Here is a 16,487-nt window from a genome sequence, read left to right as displayed (position 1 = left end):
GTGTGAACTCTTCTTCCTGTAATTGTAGGTGTAATTGTGGGATGTTTAAATTAGATTACACAGAACACATCTCACATTATCATGCTTCATATTCTATCACACACCTCCCCAGGGGTGTTTCCACAATTTTGGAATTGGATCTACATTTCAGTGTGAGCACAATTCAGTAAGTGAATTCCACTCATACTTCCACTTTGCATGTCAGAATACAATGTGTAAACAGAGGCATAGTTACTACTGATCCATGCTTAGTGAGTGTCAAGGAGACATGCCCCACTACATGTATGGTCCTCAGTACACAGAAGAATTTAAGAACACAACAAAGTTTTCTGAAACCTCTTCAAAGTCTCTCTTTGTGTGTGTGTGTGTGTGTGAGATTGCCTATCGACTTGAGTCTGAGAGTGGTTTCTGTACAGTCTGTGTTTGTCAGAGAGTGATAAATGAATTTAGCTCTCAGTGGTATATGTGTAAACCAACACCCTGCAAACCTGTGGACTTCGCCAGATAAACACTTAAATACATCACATCTGCAGTGACATTTTCTTCTGAGCTGTGCTGCTGCAGGGAGAATGAGCCAATAAAGGTTTTCCCCATTTACTTTCACATCAAATGAAGCTTTATCTGTGAGTTGTTAGACCATGCAGTGCACATCAGGAGTCTTCTATATCTTCAGTTACAGACCAACAGCCGAACATTTAGCCTAATTAAAAAAAAAGTATTTGGCAGGTGGGGACATGAGCATGAGCAAAAACAGATGGTCAGAACGAGACAGTGATGGAGAGACAGACACAGAGTGCGAACGAGACCATGCTATTCCACAAACTATCTACCCTGGAGAAAAATGCCTCTATTTCAATCTGTAGTCATGTTTACTTCGTTTGACCCAACAACAGCTCAACTTTCACCACACTTCCGCACGCACACGCACACGCACACACACACACACACACACACACACACACACACACACACACACACACACACACACACACACACACACACACACACACAGATGGACTACTACTTCCTGAGGTCCTACAGCTTTGGGAGTTCGATAAAAACACTCTAAAAAATTCAGGTCACTTTAGCTTTCAAATACACCCTACAGAACCTCATACACAGCACCCTAACAAAATTGTGGTTTAGGTAGACTGATGCATTTTGGACAAATATGTGGTTTATAGGAACACAGAAAAACACTATGGGGACTTTAAAGGGACAATGACGTCACATTTAAATGCCACCTCATTAGCATACATACACAAACCTGACAGAATGCTGCAATAACTGGACATTTAGTTTATCATCAAAATAAATAAGTTCTTAGTTGAACAACGTCCTATAACACAACAGGATTTAAGACAGGCACTCTGCCTGCCTGTCACAGGAGTCCAATGATTCTGAAAATTAAGTAAATGTGCTTTTGTATTCAAGATTATCCTTTCTTGGACAGATGTGAGACAATTGTTGCGGTATAAAACATCAGCATTACCACAATACTAAATACAATGAAAAAATACAAATACAAAAACAACTATTAAATGTAGTGTATGGAGCCTAAGTGATGTCAACAATTGTTCATTGACTATGTAAATAAAGCCTTGACACTTGAAGCGATAGTTCTTGCTTCCTTGGCTTTATTTGTCCACCAAGCTTTAAATGACAGCTGTGTGTAACTCACAGTGACGTGGTGACACTAAGACAGTTAAACAATGTTGTGGTTTGAGACAGGCTGTCTAACATTTCCAGGGAGATAATGAGAGTATAAAAACAAATTGCAAATGTGTAAATTAGTGTGGCCATGAAGTAACAAAAATGAGGACAACTCACAAACCATTAAAAAATACAGAACACAACAACAAAATACAAAAACAAAACACATAACACAAAAAATAGAACACAACAACAAAATAATTTACCAAACCACAAACAAAACAAGAAATAACACAACAAATAATGACGCAAAATAAAAACAATAAAACATTTATTAAAGAAATTAACAAATCACTAAGTTACTGATTATATTTATATATTTACACATCTGTGTCACGCATTTGTAAATCAACTTGTCAGGATAGTATAGATTATATTGCCATACTTTCCTTGGCTGCAACTGCACTACCGAACAAAGATGTATCTAGTTTGTTTACAGCTTACCTTTCTGTGACCGTCTCTTTGCTGCTATTCCTCTGTTTCTGACTAAGTCCCTTATATTTTGCACAGTTCTTTCCGCTAACACAGGCTCTTCTACCATCCTTACCGGGACTGCATTCCTTTTTGGTGGCCAAGCTCCCATTGTACATGTGTTTTCTGAAATGCAGCATTACTGCAGCCACTTCAGCCTTGGACCAGCGTTTCCTCGTCACTCTTTTTGACCCACTCTCTGTGACACCATTGTCTCCTAAAAAAAACATGCCAAAATAAATCTTACCAACATGAATAAAGGAATGGACAAGTAAGAAAGATCAAACTTGAGCAAAAACAAATCCATATTTGAGAAAACATCCTTTTTAACATTTTCAAGTCACTGCACTGACTTTACGTAAACAGAGGGATTTCACTGACTGTGACATTAAGGTGCTTGTTACTGAGGTGGAGGCCACAAAACACATTCTATTACGTGTTCTTTTCTTAGGGAACTAGATCTGAGGCCAGCGTCTCTAAAGCAGCTGACCACTGACTCCACTGCTCCCTGGGCTTCGACTGACGAGGGGCGTCAGTCAGGTGGCGTCCTCGCTAACGCTGTGCTGAATCACAGAGACTGATAGTAAATACCTTGTTAAATAATGAGGAGAAATTTTTGCCTCAACTTCCCGCATTGTTTCACGTTCTATGTATCCTAACGGTGCTGTATAGCTGCGTTTGGCTCGGTGTCCGGTGCCGGGCCAGTGTCAGGTTCGTCCATTTGTAGCTCCTGTGGCACAAGCACACCACGTTTGCCACACTGTGCAGCGCGCACTACCTGCTTGCACAGGAGGTGGGAGTGCGCCTCGTTTCCTTTGTGTCATGAATATCTGTGCGCGTTCAGTCCCTGATGTGTGTTAACATCTCCATGTCACAAAAATTTCGATTTTTGGTTTTGCACAGAGGTTAAGACATCTGTTCGTTTAGATGTGTTTTTGTTGCTCAAACTATGAAAAATATGTTTTAATTTATCCCGCTTCATGAAAATAGTTTAGTAAATTGACTGGCAAATTTATTGTGGCTCATCTGGCGAGCTTCAGAACGATATCATTTGGCACTGTCAAAAAACAGTTTGCAGCAGGGTCCGCACATTCTCGCGTCACGCTGATTTTTATACATCCTGACATGTGCGTGAAACACAGCTTACTCAAGATTTTAGTTTGCACGCACCGTTTCTACATGTGGCCCCCTGAGATTGAGAGAATAGCTTCTTAGTTTAGTGTAATTTTAGTCCTTAAGGTACATTTTTTAAAGGGAGGAAGATATAATAATCCTGCACTTTCTATGTTTCTTTTAACATTTTTACATGCTTGAAAAGAAAGATTAAACACACTGAGATAAAATGATACAAAGATTTACTTTTGTGTCTCACTTATAGCATAAGATGAGCTTTACAATTAGACTTTGCTTACCTTCAGGGAGAATGGCAGTCTCATCTTTCGTGGATGGAACCAAAGACACGGTTTCTGTAAGACAAATATTTGACAGTTTATTTTTCTGCGGGAAAAACTAACTTGAATCAGTTGATAGTCAATAAAGTGAGGTCACCTACCTGTATCTTCAGAGTCATGGACCTGATCAATGATAGTAATCTCTGACGCAACATCCACAGGCTGCCTGGTTCCACGCACTGAAGCTTCTGTGCCACTGTCATCGGCTTCACTCCCACTGTCCTTGACCTCAGCATCACTTAACTGTATGTCATCTAGAGGTATGATCAAAACTCACATGAGAAGCTCAATATTTGTAAACCATTTCAGCTTTATAAATCAATATTATAATAAGCCTAAACATGATAAATATGTCTGCAAAGCATACAGCCGCCAAGGTATATTTGCAGACCAAGTGATCTTAAACTAGATAAAACCAATTAACATTCTCCTCTCTTACATACCTGTCACATCTGTGTTGCTTGTAGAACTCTAAGACACACTATAAGCCACCAGAGATATTTCTTAACCACTCCTTGTGGTCATAAGGACCATAAACATCCTTTTTTAACCCTTGTGACCTCCAAGACAATTTTGGTCATTTGAGTTTTATTTTCTGCGTTCATATTTGCTATGATAATTCCCCAGTCTTCATTTTTCAAAACATTCCATCAAATACTAAAAATGTTCAGTTAACGCAATGTAGACAAAAACATGTCCTTTTAAATATAATGCAGAGCGTGCAAATGTTTGTATATCAGCCTACACTGTAAACAAAGGACGTTTTTCAAAGGTGTCTCTGTCAAGGATGCTAAAACATTTCCTCGACCACAGTGCATATTATTGACTTTACATATATATTGTTTTGCCTTTTAACACAAAATGTGCCGATTCTCCAAGTATCTCACCTGTACATTGATAGCCAAGCCACTTAAATGAGGATACAGGTCCGACACATTGTACACCTTTGTCCATTGAGGGTACGGTTGTGGACACCAGCCGATGTTTTTGACACATTTGACAAAACGTAACTTCAGTATTTAGAAGAAGGTATTTAGTATTTACATATTAAATATGGCCTTTGTCATAGGAGCAGAACCATTTAAATGCAACTTGCAATTTACCTTTACATTTTGGACCTCCAGGTTCATCTGACCTGGTGAGGTGAGCCGATTCTGCTTCGTCTCAGGGATCATCTAATAAAGAGAACAAAAACAAAAAAATTAAAAAACAAACCAAAAAAAACCATTGAGTTATGTACCTATTGTAGGGTTTCTTTCAGATGTTGTTAAGAGTGGCAGGTCAGATTTTTAGTTAAGAGAGTTTTATTGACAAATTTAGTGAATGAAAATCAGTTTGGTTATAAAAACATATACTTAAGCGTTATTCCATTGCTATCAAAGACTTGGCCTTACTGTGCTGCATTTTTTAAGTCTTGTGTACTCTGGTTAAACAAAATTATAGGAGCAATATGCAAGTATCAGCGTTTAAATGTGTACCGCAGTCCGAGAAATATTAAAACTTAAAAATATTCCAAAATTAAATCAATAACATGGGGGACAGCTGCCCCCTGCGTTCTCCCCTCCACTTCCTTACACGGAAGCAAACCTTTCTGCGTTCTAACCATAGACTGTAAAAATAATGGATGGGACAAGGTCCCCGGTCTAGTGAAGCTTTTATTTTTAGAGCTCCCCCTGCTGACTGGCTGCAGTATAGGTCATAAATCCCGCCTCCTCAATGATAACAGACGGGATGTGGGTCAAACTGTAAAGCTAAAATACTCGTCACATAATTTTTTTCCAAACCTAAACTCTGCTGTGATCATTAGTTATTATCACCCTACATTGTGTTCAAGTGCTCATTTTTCTGTGAAGTTTGTTTTAAATAAGTTATTTGAGGTTGAAAAACGGGATTTTACATCATATTTGACGATGATTGACAGCCGGCGATCTTGCGTAGCTCTGTTTGTGAATAGCAAAGGTTACGTAGTGAAGGAAAGACGAGACGCCATTGAATTTTTCTGTTCAGTTTTTTCGTCTTTTTTGAGCTGGCAAAATGAGTTGTTCTGCAGTAAACTGTTCTAACCGACCTGTTGGATCTAAGGGATCTTTGCAGTTTTTTCGGTAAGTAAAAAAGTGTGATTTATGTGTCATTGGTTGGTTAAAGTCGTTTAGCTAGCTAACACATAAGCAGTCTAAGGTTAGCTGAAATGTTGTAAAGCTAGTTTACTTATCCGGCATGATTTATCTTTTTATTTTATTTTTTAAAATGAGCAAACCTAATAACTGACATGCTATGTTTCTTGATATTGTTATATCATTATTGTGATTTAAATTGTATTTAAAACCAAGAATCGTAATATAAAATCCGCTCATAGATGCGGTTCATTGACTGTACAGTTATTTTACAGAAAAAATAAATACGTCTGGTAAAGTCTCAAAAAAGTATCTAGGGCAAAAACAAAGCCAAATAATTGTAATCTGGCCTGCATCATTACTAATGTGTACATGTTTACAGTCTGAGTGATAAGTGGGCTATACCGAGAGTAACAGGTTTTACTTTCATCCGCTCACCGTGCAGGCTGAAGTTCATAGTACTATATACGAGGGTAGAATATTTCTCTAGCTATCCAGATAAAACTAAAGGTAAGATCTGATTTAATATAATTGTTACTGATTTAAGAGACTAACTGAAACGTGAACGCAAACATCAACAACCTGCGGTGGTGTAATGTAATATTAACTGAGCATCATGCTGCTTAAACGTGATAAATATTCTGCATTGTCTTCCACAATATGTCTATGGCTTCCACACACTACCAATTCAACAGTCACAAGTTGATCATATTGTAAATTTAATGACGCTCATTGAGAATTTGTACTAAAAATTGACAAAACCTGACAAAACCTGCGGTGATTGTGACTGTGTCTGTATTTAACACCTTTGAAAGGAAGGTGTTAATACAGGAGACCAGTGTTACACACAACATGCTGCTGTTATTGAAGTTAGGAGGAGACAATAAAAGAAGACATAAAGATCGCGTTTTTCCCCACACATGTTAATATGTTTTAAATGTCATGCATTTATTTTTTATTTCGCTTCAATAATCGTTAACAAAGAGAAACACCATGATTAAACTACAGGCTATTGTTGCCTTTTTATAGCCAAAGAAAACTGAACATCCACAGCCTCTGCATTCAAAATAATTTCAACATTGACATTTATGTCTTCCTATTTCCCTCTTTTCACCAACATTATATTTTAAACTGGGATTTCCTTTTTCTCAGGTTGTGCGTCTCTCACCCAGCTCGTCTCCTCCCTCTAAAGCCCGCTGCTGATACTCTGTAGGACGCTTTGATTGGGGCACCTCACCAATAAAATACTATTTTATATTTTATAAGTAGTTTGCCACCACACTGTACTTTTACTCTCCAAAGGCATGAGTATTTGCGTGACAACTTTAATAAAGCTTTAACACACAGTCACACCATCCACACAGCTGATCCAGGATTTACTGTAGCATCTTTTACAGCACTAAGAGGTCATGTACAGGCAAACAGAGAGAAGGGAAAAGAAACAATCTGTGCTCTCAAATAACAAAGCAGTCTCAAATCTTTTTGAGGAATTACAGCTAAAAAAATGTCTACTTTGCATACAGTATATCCTCTGATAAATAAAGTGAAGTACTTTGATTGCATTTCTTTGGTGTTCCTGTAGGTGATCATGATGCAGCCAGACTGAAGCAGCAGGTTGTGAAGGTGGACGCCATCATCTTGTCTTTGCAGCGCTGATTCTGAAGAGAACGCCTTCATATAGGACTCAAAGGTAAAATTGTCTCTCATATGATTGGACTGTGTTATTGTAACCGCTATCAGCATCAAAGTAATTTTAGTAACAATTTATAATCCTTCTTAAAATGTAAGGAAGACTAGCAGAAGATTTTAACAGCCTCTATGGTTCTGCAAGAAGTCTAGTTCATGTTTAAATTGTTCTTCTTTCTGTCTTCAAGGAAATCAGTGCTGAAAGGAAACAGCAGTCCAGACTCTGATTCCAGCTCCGGTGAGGTTCTGCACACAAATCTGATTTATGAGAATATTTAACATTAGTTTAATTTATCAGGCTGACCCATGTGATGACAGTTTAAAATAATCTTCAATAGAAAGTGGCAGGAACACTTTTGTCTTAAAACATAAATTCATAAAGCTGATCATATTATTGGATTCATCATGTCTTGTTATATATTTTGTTTTTCCTCTTAAATAGTTTGTACTACTCCTGTCTTAAAAACAAACCTTAGAAGCTGAAGTTTAGCAGAACCTGAGGACAGATCTGATTTCAGGTCTGAGGCATAAACATCACAGTAAAATTCATTATACTTTACATTTAACTCCATGATTGTTTTTCTTAATTACAGAAGATGCCCTCAGATTCAGATCCATCAACAACCCCTGACAACATGGAGGACTCGTCCCCTGAGCGTTTCCTGTCCTCTCTCGATGGAGTTCTTCTCTTCAGTTATTAACTCTTGAAAACAGCAGCACAACATGCCAGACTGTTTGACAAGTCTGTGATTGAATAAATTGAAATGGAATCTCATGCATATCTTGCTATGCTTATTGGCTTTAAATGTTTAATATTAAATAAGTTTGAAGGCCATTTATCTCAGACGAGACCAGCAGTGACAAGCTGAGCTCATCTGTTAGCGTTGCTGTTGTCTTAGCTGTTGTTGGTCAAGAAGAAATTAATGTCAGTTCAAGGCCTTTTCAAATGTGAGCTATGAACTTAACTGCTAAATTGTTTTACTGTGACCAACACTTTGTCGTGCTCCAGTTAATCAGAGACAGTCATGTCAAAAATCAAATAAAGTATAAAGATCCTGGATGATTGTTTGACTGTTAAAATATGATGGAAGAGCAAATCCAACACAACCCTCCAGCATCTGGCCTTTCAAACACATGGCAACATCATGTTAAGAAAAATAGCAGCATTGAATATTGACCAGGATCTCTGTGTTTTATCTGAGGATGACTATGGTAGCCTTCTCACTGTTCACTGTCACAAAGCTCCAGACTCTGTCCACCTTCTTCAGTTGTGCAGATGTCGATCAGCTCCTCTGGGTGATGGCAGAGAGGACTCTTCATCTGGGAGAGCTGCTGGTGTAAGGTCATTTCTACCACAGTGGATGAGCAGGGCATCTGGCACAGCTGAAAGAAGGAGGAGATTCCTTCAAACTATGTGACCCCAGCCTGACCTCTGTAACAGGTGTGCAGACAAAGGTTGAAATTAGTCATTTTTAGGTTCTGTTGATTGTAAAATGGAAAAGAAAACATCACCTTTCTATTTAACATTTAGCTGGTGTATGACTTGGTGTGATTTTTATTTTAGAAGACTGTATTGTTAACAATAGCTTGTTTTTACAATCCTCTTATGAAACTTCAAAACAATCACAGGATATAAACTTTTAACAGATGATTTTAACTTACACTTCACCTCTGTGGAAGATGTCAGGTATTTACAATAATGATCAAAATAGCGGGATTTTTTAAAACACAGTGTGTTTAAATATTAGACTTTGAATAAGGTGGTTTGTTGTACTTACACATTTCTTCATAAGACTCGTAGACCGGCAGAGCGCTTTCGGCGTAGCTGGGCTGCGTAAGTCATCAGGGCAGTACGCTAAATGGGCGGGGCGTCTTACCAGGGCTCCTGCCCCCGGACCCTACTGCGCAGACTCTGGCTCCAAATGACGTCAAAATCGCAAGATGGAAGCGCCCCTAAGTGGCATATTTTGGCTTCAAGAACGTTGAGTGGGAACAGCTACAGTACGCGCCCACTGGTCCGACTCAAGTGCTTCTTCTGCTGCGTGTCCCCCACGTGATGAGATGAGGAGCGCTTGTTCAGTGAAGTGAGCACGTCCTGTAAGGGTGGGGAGGGTGGGGAGGCTGTTACACCTACGATTCCTGTCTCCGCCCGCCTGGCATGTCACCATGGTTTATCAAGGCAACACAATCTCTCGGTTCCGGAAGAAATCCACTCATTTATTTATGAACAATATGTGTTTGTATTATGTTTAAGGTTAATTAATATAATTTTCATTCATTTTAATTTCTGTAAATTTTTGTTTAAGTGAAGTCAGAACATTTGACTTACGCTAAGGTTTAAACTAGCATTTATACTTTCTATATACAAACAGAAGTACAAAAGTTAATGTTATTTTATGTATCACTTGTCAAAAAGTGAAATGTTTGGGGTCTTAAAGGTTATTTATGGAATGAGTGAATATTTTTATATAGCAACTGTATTTACAATAAACCCTTGTTTAGCAATTACTCAGTGTTGACACAAAATTAACTGTCTTTGCAGTCAATTCATTCAATTTTCAAACAGTTAGCTCATTGTTTGCAGCTAAACAGCTGATGGAGTCAGCCCTCACCAAAGATGGCTGCTTGCACATGCGCATTTCAGCAAGTGTGTGTGAAGTGTGTACAGGATGTAGTGGCAAACTCCAACCACTAGTATGCACTCCAGAGTAAATCCCCTATACACACTTCTCGGTTTATGTGCATTTTGGGGATAACCCTGAAAACTTCACAGGGCATTATTTAGACCGTTTTTCAGGGGTCCAGGTTTTTGGTTCCCACAGAAATATGGGTCCCCACGCTGTGAGTGGGCTGTCATATTCCAGTTCCCACAATGTAATAAAGACAAACACACACACACACACACACACACACACACACACACACACACACACACACACACACACACACACACACACACACACACACACACACACACACAGCCACCTGCTTCACTCACCAATCAATTTGTCCATCATTAACAAACAAGTTCTGGAAAAAAAGAGAGCCTGCAACACCACTGTCCAATAGCTTGTCTCCTTCATCTTCATTTCACTCATCATACTTTCAATCATGCGTACACCCTTACACAACTGATAAACTGATTTCCACATCTTACAATGTTTGTAAAATTGGTTAATTAATGTGATTGTAAACAAATGTAAGAGATCTTTGCACGTAACTCCTTGTCTCCTCCTGTCATATGTCACTGGCTTTGAGCCTGCTGTGACAAAAGGAAAAGGGAATTAATTTAAAAGTAACAGCTTCATACTTTGAAAATGTAACTAAATAACTACTTGGATTTCAAAGGAACTCATTACTCAAAAGTAATTGGAGTACTCTAACAACACTGCTGAGAAAAGGGAACAGTTACCTCAAAATGCATAATTATGTAGTTGTCTTATCCTGTGGGTCAGTATCGATTCTAAAATCTGTGCCTCTTCTGTGGCTTTACTCCCTGAAGTAAAGCAGCAGAAGTTAAACGACAATGTGCAAACACTGAAGGCCCATTTTAGGTTAACTGATTATGCAAGAGTATGGTATTCATTTGGGGCATAAATTAAGAGTAAACCCACTGCCACTACACCACTATATACACACAATATCCTCCACAAGTGATTGTGCTGACATCTTCTCCATGACAACACAGGTATACATCCTTATATTTAAATAATGGAGAGACCGTACCTACAGGGACAGCCAAGGGCCATGCAAACCAGAGTCGTAGGCTTTTTGAATTTTTTCTACCCAGCTGGAGACTGTACAGTCCAAGACCCAGCAGATGATGAAAATGCAGTCTGAAATAATGAAGATAAATGTGTATGCACATACATGTAAGCAAATCGTTGTTGACTTGCACAAGCTTACACTTTCCTTTGGATATTTTTGATGAAGCACACTGATATGCCAGGAAAGAAACATGGCTTCCGGAGTATTTTTCCGTTTTCACTCTCTAAGACGTGATATGGAAGAAGCGTAATTCATGTTCAAATGAGAAAGAAACTGAGTGAGAAGACGAAAAGGCAGACACAGGAAATGAAAAATGAGTCGTGAGGCTTTCGCATGAGCTCAGAGACAGTTATGTGTCTGTGAGTGGAGGGGAGGAGAAGTGACAGGGTGGAAAAAAGCAGGACAACAGGCTGGAATGAATGCAGCTACATACGGGAAAGGAAACCAAAAAATGATTTTTTGGGGATTTTTTTTTGTATTAGTTGCTCCAATGAATCCCTGCAGTTTGAGGAGAATTGGCAATTTGCAACAATTATTAAACACTATAAATGGTCTGACAGCGATCAAGAGACACCATTGAGTCATCAGCATATCATATCAGCAAGATGATGTTCTGTTGTCACTATGGTGGTGAGCATGAGCTGACTGTTATTTTCCCATCAAGAAAACTCAGCGCTCACTGTTCCCCCAAGGATCAGGAGTGACCACAGATTTCTGAAATGTTAAACTGACGGAGAGAGTAACAACCAAACAATGTTTTGATGTCAGCATACCTGGCAGGATGAGCTTGATGAACAGAGAGAAAAGTATTACTCCGCTACCACAAACTACTGCTCAGTTATGTTACACCATCTTTGGACAAAACACCATATTACGCCAATGACAAGACATTAAGCCGGAGAAAACCCATAAGGACAATGTGCACACTTTTCTGTCGAGCATTCTTCATGATTTTTCTACAACGGTGTTGGTGCAACAGAATTCAAGACTTGTTTGGCGTCTTGACAGATTTCAAGGCGCCAAACAAAGTGTGTTGATGTGTTTAGGTAGACGTATGTGCCTCTGTCCCTGAATTCTCTGTATTCTCTTTTGCAGAATTCTCAGTTAACTTAACAAATCCAATAAAAGCACAAAACAAAACACTCTTACTGCTTATGACACAGATTCACATTTCTTTAAACAGGATCAGACACACAAACACATGAACAAGGCAGTTTGAAATAAAACGACCAGACATTTTCTGTTGGCTGTTGCATTATTACAGCGTCTGAAATGTGTGTTAATCTATCAATACGTTCGTCGGCGTGTGTATGAGAGTGCTAAACGTTTTGTTGAAGCACACAATACAAGAACAAAAATGGGGTCTTAATTACCTAAATGGCTGCCGTGGAGAGAACTGAGGACAGTGAGCATCCATCTCTTTCAACAACACCAGCGGCTTAAAGTGCAAGGGCAAAGTTGGAAGAATGATTAGGAGATACAGAGATCAATAATAGAGACAGAGCAGCAATGAGAAAGTGAGAAAGAGAAAAGGGGAATTAAACAAGAGCAGAAGATGGCACACAATGTGTAAAGAGAGAGGAGAGTATACAGTGACAGAGATTTACAAGCCACAAGTTTGTGAGCCGACAGCCCTTTACTATAAAAAGATGCCATGGCATGTGGTTCTCCAGCAACATGGATCGTGACATCACCTCGGTCACCATGGAGATGCCCTGCACGACTTTGATTTCACTCTCCCGGTCATCACCACAGAGATGCTCTGGGGCTTGATTTTATCTTGACCTTCCCTGCTCAGCGACAAAGGCTCTACATTTAGGTCCATCCCTCTGTTACATGAAGGTGTATTATTTTACTGGAGGGCTTTAACTCTGATCCCCTGGTGTACATGTAGAGCTCCAAAGCCTTTAAGCAAGAAATTTAACCCGCCACTGCTCTACAGGCCCCCGTCCTGCACTCTTACCACTGGGGAGGAAGATAATTTACATCCAGTACATTGTATGAAAATAAAAAGATTTCTTCTGTGAGCACTCATGTGAAGCACCATCCAATACTGTACATCTAAAAATCACGATTCAACAAAGAATGAAAAACATCATCAAAGACATCCTGTTCTTGAGCAGAAACTATTTCATTTCTTTCATTAAATAGTTTATTAAATATACTTTTTAGAGATCAAGAGTTGGAAATGACAGCTCAAACATGAAAAAAGAAACCTTGCCTTATTCAAACTTTAAGCTTTGGTTCCAGACAGCAGGGACTGCAGTAAAGAAATCATGCCTACGGCTGTAAAAATCACTGGTTTGAATCCCTGGATTGTCTGAGGAAACAGAGAACCAACACTCTGTGCTGTCAACGCATCACTGAATTAAAGTACTGATCAACAACTTTTCTAAGTAATGCTTGGTTTTCTCTAGCCCCCCTTGGATTGCGATTCCACTAAAGCAATGTAATGAAGCCCCACTGTCACCAAGCCTTTTGAACTTTTACATTGAATCCAATGCATGGCGTCCCAGTTTAAGATTTTTAATTGCATTACAACGTTGCAGGAAGCACAAGAGGCACTCAGTGTGAACACACAGTGGGAGCTTCACACACAGTGGGAGCTTCACACACATTCAGACTAGCTGTCACAAATCTTATTTAGCTGTCAGCTTTTAAATTCAACATTACTCTTCCAAACTCAAAATATCTAATTAAAACCTCAATTCAAGCTATATTTTTGTGTTGGCTTTGAACAGAACTAGTGTTAGTGTAAGATGCAGGATTTTGTTTAATCCATAGCATGGTTACTATATTAATATGCTGAGAGTTTCCTCCACTGCTTAATGGTAGGAGCGAAGGAAAGAAAGGAGATGAGAAGAAGTGAAAAAGATAGTGTTCTCGTGGTTCTCGTGGAAAGGCTTAAAGGGGATGAATGTAAATGTAAAAGAAGAAAAATCATTGCATGGATGCTACTTTGGATTGTTAAGTTGAATGTCAAAAGTGAGAGATGTTTATCTTTCCTTCTTCTCAACCCATGTGCTCCTTTGATAAGCAAGGTCTGCTTTACAAAGCTTGTAGGCAATGAGCGAATACTTGTTTTTTTGAATAGCTGAGTGCATAAGTGTGGGTGGTAGAGTAAGCGGGGAGAGAAATCAAAGGCCTGAGAGTGTGTTCGAGTTACATTGTTGTCATGACCTGAGCACGGAGAAAAAGCGACCAAAAGATGTAAGAAACAGCAGGATGAATGGTCAGTTTCAGCTGTGTGCAACAATAAATGCCCCAAGACTCAAGCCGGGCTCCATGTCTTGCTTTCTGCTGACAAGTTAGGGTTAGCCCTGAAGTAAGCAACAACTCCGGCCCCGAGGAGATAAGTCTCCCCTGTGCTTTCTGACTATAGTTGGGACTCTGAAGCAGGGAAGTTTAACACTTTTCTTAGCTACGTCGAAGGTGAAATGCTCTCAGTGTTTTGGTGGTTTAAAGAAATGATGGTGTTGCATAGACCACCACTATTATTTTATTTCTGGGTACCTGTCGCTTCCCACTTGCTGTTTTGCATACACAACTCTCAGCAGAGATAGGAAAGATGCAAGATCCAGCTTCAAAAAACAGTTTCACATCCCCCAGTAGCATGAAAAACATGTGCAATGATTCTACCAACATATGATAGACAATTTAATTAGTCAGCAAATTGGTGGACAACGTCAAGGAATCGTTGAACCCCCATCTCTGTTACTACCTCTGATAGCGGTACTGAGATGGGGCCACTTTGACCATCTATTATACAAACTGATGTACACATAGACCTGACTTCAACATCAATCTAAGGGAGTTTTCAAAGGAATCTTTATTGACAATTGTCAATGGTACGTCCTGATTTAAAGAGTTCAGTTTGAGCACTCAGGTCGTGCTTGACAATGTGACCGTACAGTGTAAGCACATTAATCATGAGCTTTTGTTGTACATCAAACGATTCACTTTGACAGCTTGAGATGACATTCAAACACATTTTCACATTTGTACTCTGTATTTCTGGCCTAAGCCAACCTTTAATTTGAAATGTAGGTTAAAAATAGTGAATCTCAGTGAAGGACGGACGAATGAATTTTCCTTTCTCCTTCAATCCCTCCACACTTGATTCATGTCTCTGGGTGCTTTCTCTAAAAGCCATTCTCTGTCTTTGTCCATTGTTTCATATCAGTATGAGCCATAGACTGTGAGTGGAGCTGAAGCCCGTCTGTCCCAGAGGAGCAGTTGGAGCAGTAAAGATAAATGGATGAGGCAAGAGGAATGAACAAATGGAGAGGGACGCTGGAATAAGAAAGAGGTTATGATGAGGAGAATGAGGCATATACTAAATGGTAGGGGAGGTAGTGATGGGCGCATGTGTTTTGTCATAGGTTAGCATTATAACCCTCACACAGACAGAGTGAATTCAACCTGAATGTGACTATGGGCGTCATCTTTAATGGGTTAGTGACCCTTCTACCACCCAGGTTAATGAAGATCTGACACTGCCAAGAATTCTCTTCAATAGACAATAACTTCATTTAAGGCCAGTGGTCAAAATGACATTTATGACCATTTAGTTACTGCTCATGTCAAAAGAAAGAAAGAAAGAGACTGTCTGTCTCAAATTTCTTGACAACCCAACAAACTGTTGGCAAAAAAAACTCTGAATTGAAACTGTTGATCTAATGAATGACAATTCAGAAATAAAGATATACACATTGCCATCCGTTTAATGTTTCCACTAGAGAGGCTAGACATTGACAACCTTTCTCAACACTCTCTGATACTACTACTCTCTACAATATAGCCTAACAAATATTAGGACTTGTTTTTTTGTGTGTTTTTAAACTGAAAATTAACTTCAGGATTTGGACTCAGATAAAGAGAGAGAGATAAAAAGAGAGTGGAGGTTGTTGGGCAGCATGAGAGATATTAGAAAGTACAGGAGAGAGAAAAAATAGGAAAGGAAAAGGAATGACAGAGGGGAAAAATTAGAAAGTCCTGGGAGATAAAGAAAAGGTGAAACGTGCACACACACAAATACACACATTGACGTTCTTTAATCAATATTGTGTGGGAATGTGGTCCCATGATAATTCACTTTCCTGGCAATACCAGAGAGCAGCCACTATCTCTCTTTTTAATATGATGTCAGAGTGTCAGTGGGTGATTCACAGCGATATAGAGAGAGGGAAAAGAGGAGAGAGAAAGAGGACAGAAATAAATGGAGTCATGGGTGTGTGTTTGCAGAGTGATGATGTACACATACACACGTAAAATAAAAGTCGAG

General features: G+C 39.2%; 1 long non-coding RNA gene across 1 annotated transcript; it reads left to right on the top strand.

The window, feature by feature from the left end:
* Positions 1 to 7,311: 7,311 nt before the first annotated feature.
* On the top strand, positions 7,312 to 8,210 carry LOC132985209 (uncharacterized). The gene is made up of 2 exons (XR_009675028.1): positions 7,312 to 7,673; positions 8,029 to 8,210. It is a non-coding gene; the product is annotated as an uncharacterized LOC132985209 (long non-coding RNA).
* Positions 8,211 to 16,487: the final 8,277 nt, after the last annotated feature.

Source organism: Labrus mixtus, chromosome 12, assembly GCF_963584025.1.
Source record: "Labrus mixtus chromosome 12, fLabMix1.1, whole genome shotgun sequence".
NCBI classification, from domain to species: domain Eukaryota; kingdom Metazoa; phylum Chordata; class Actinopteri; order Labriformes; family Labridae; genus Labrus; species Labrus mixtus.
The sequence above is the reverse complement of the archived record's forward strand: the minus strand, read 5'-3'. Positions and strand labels throughout refer to the sequence as shown.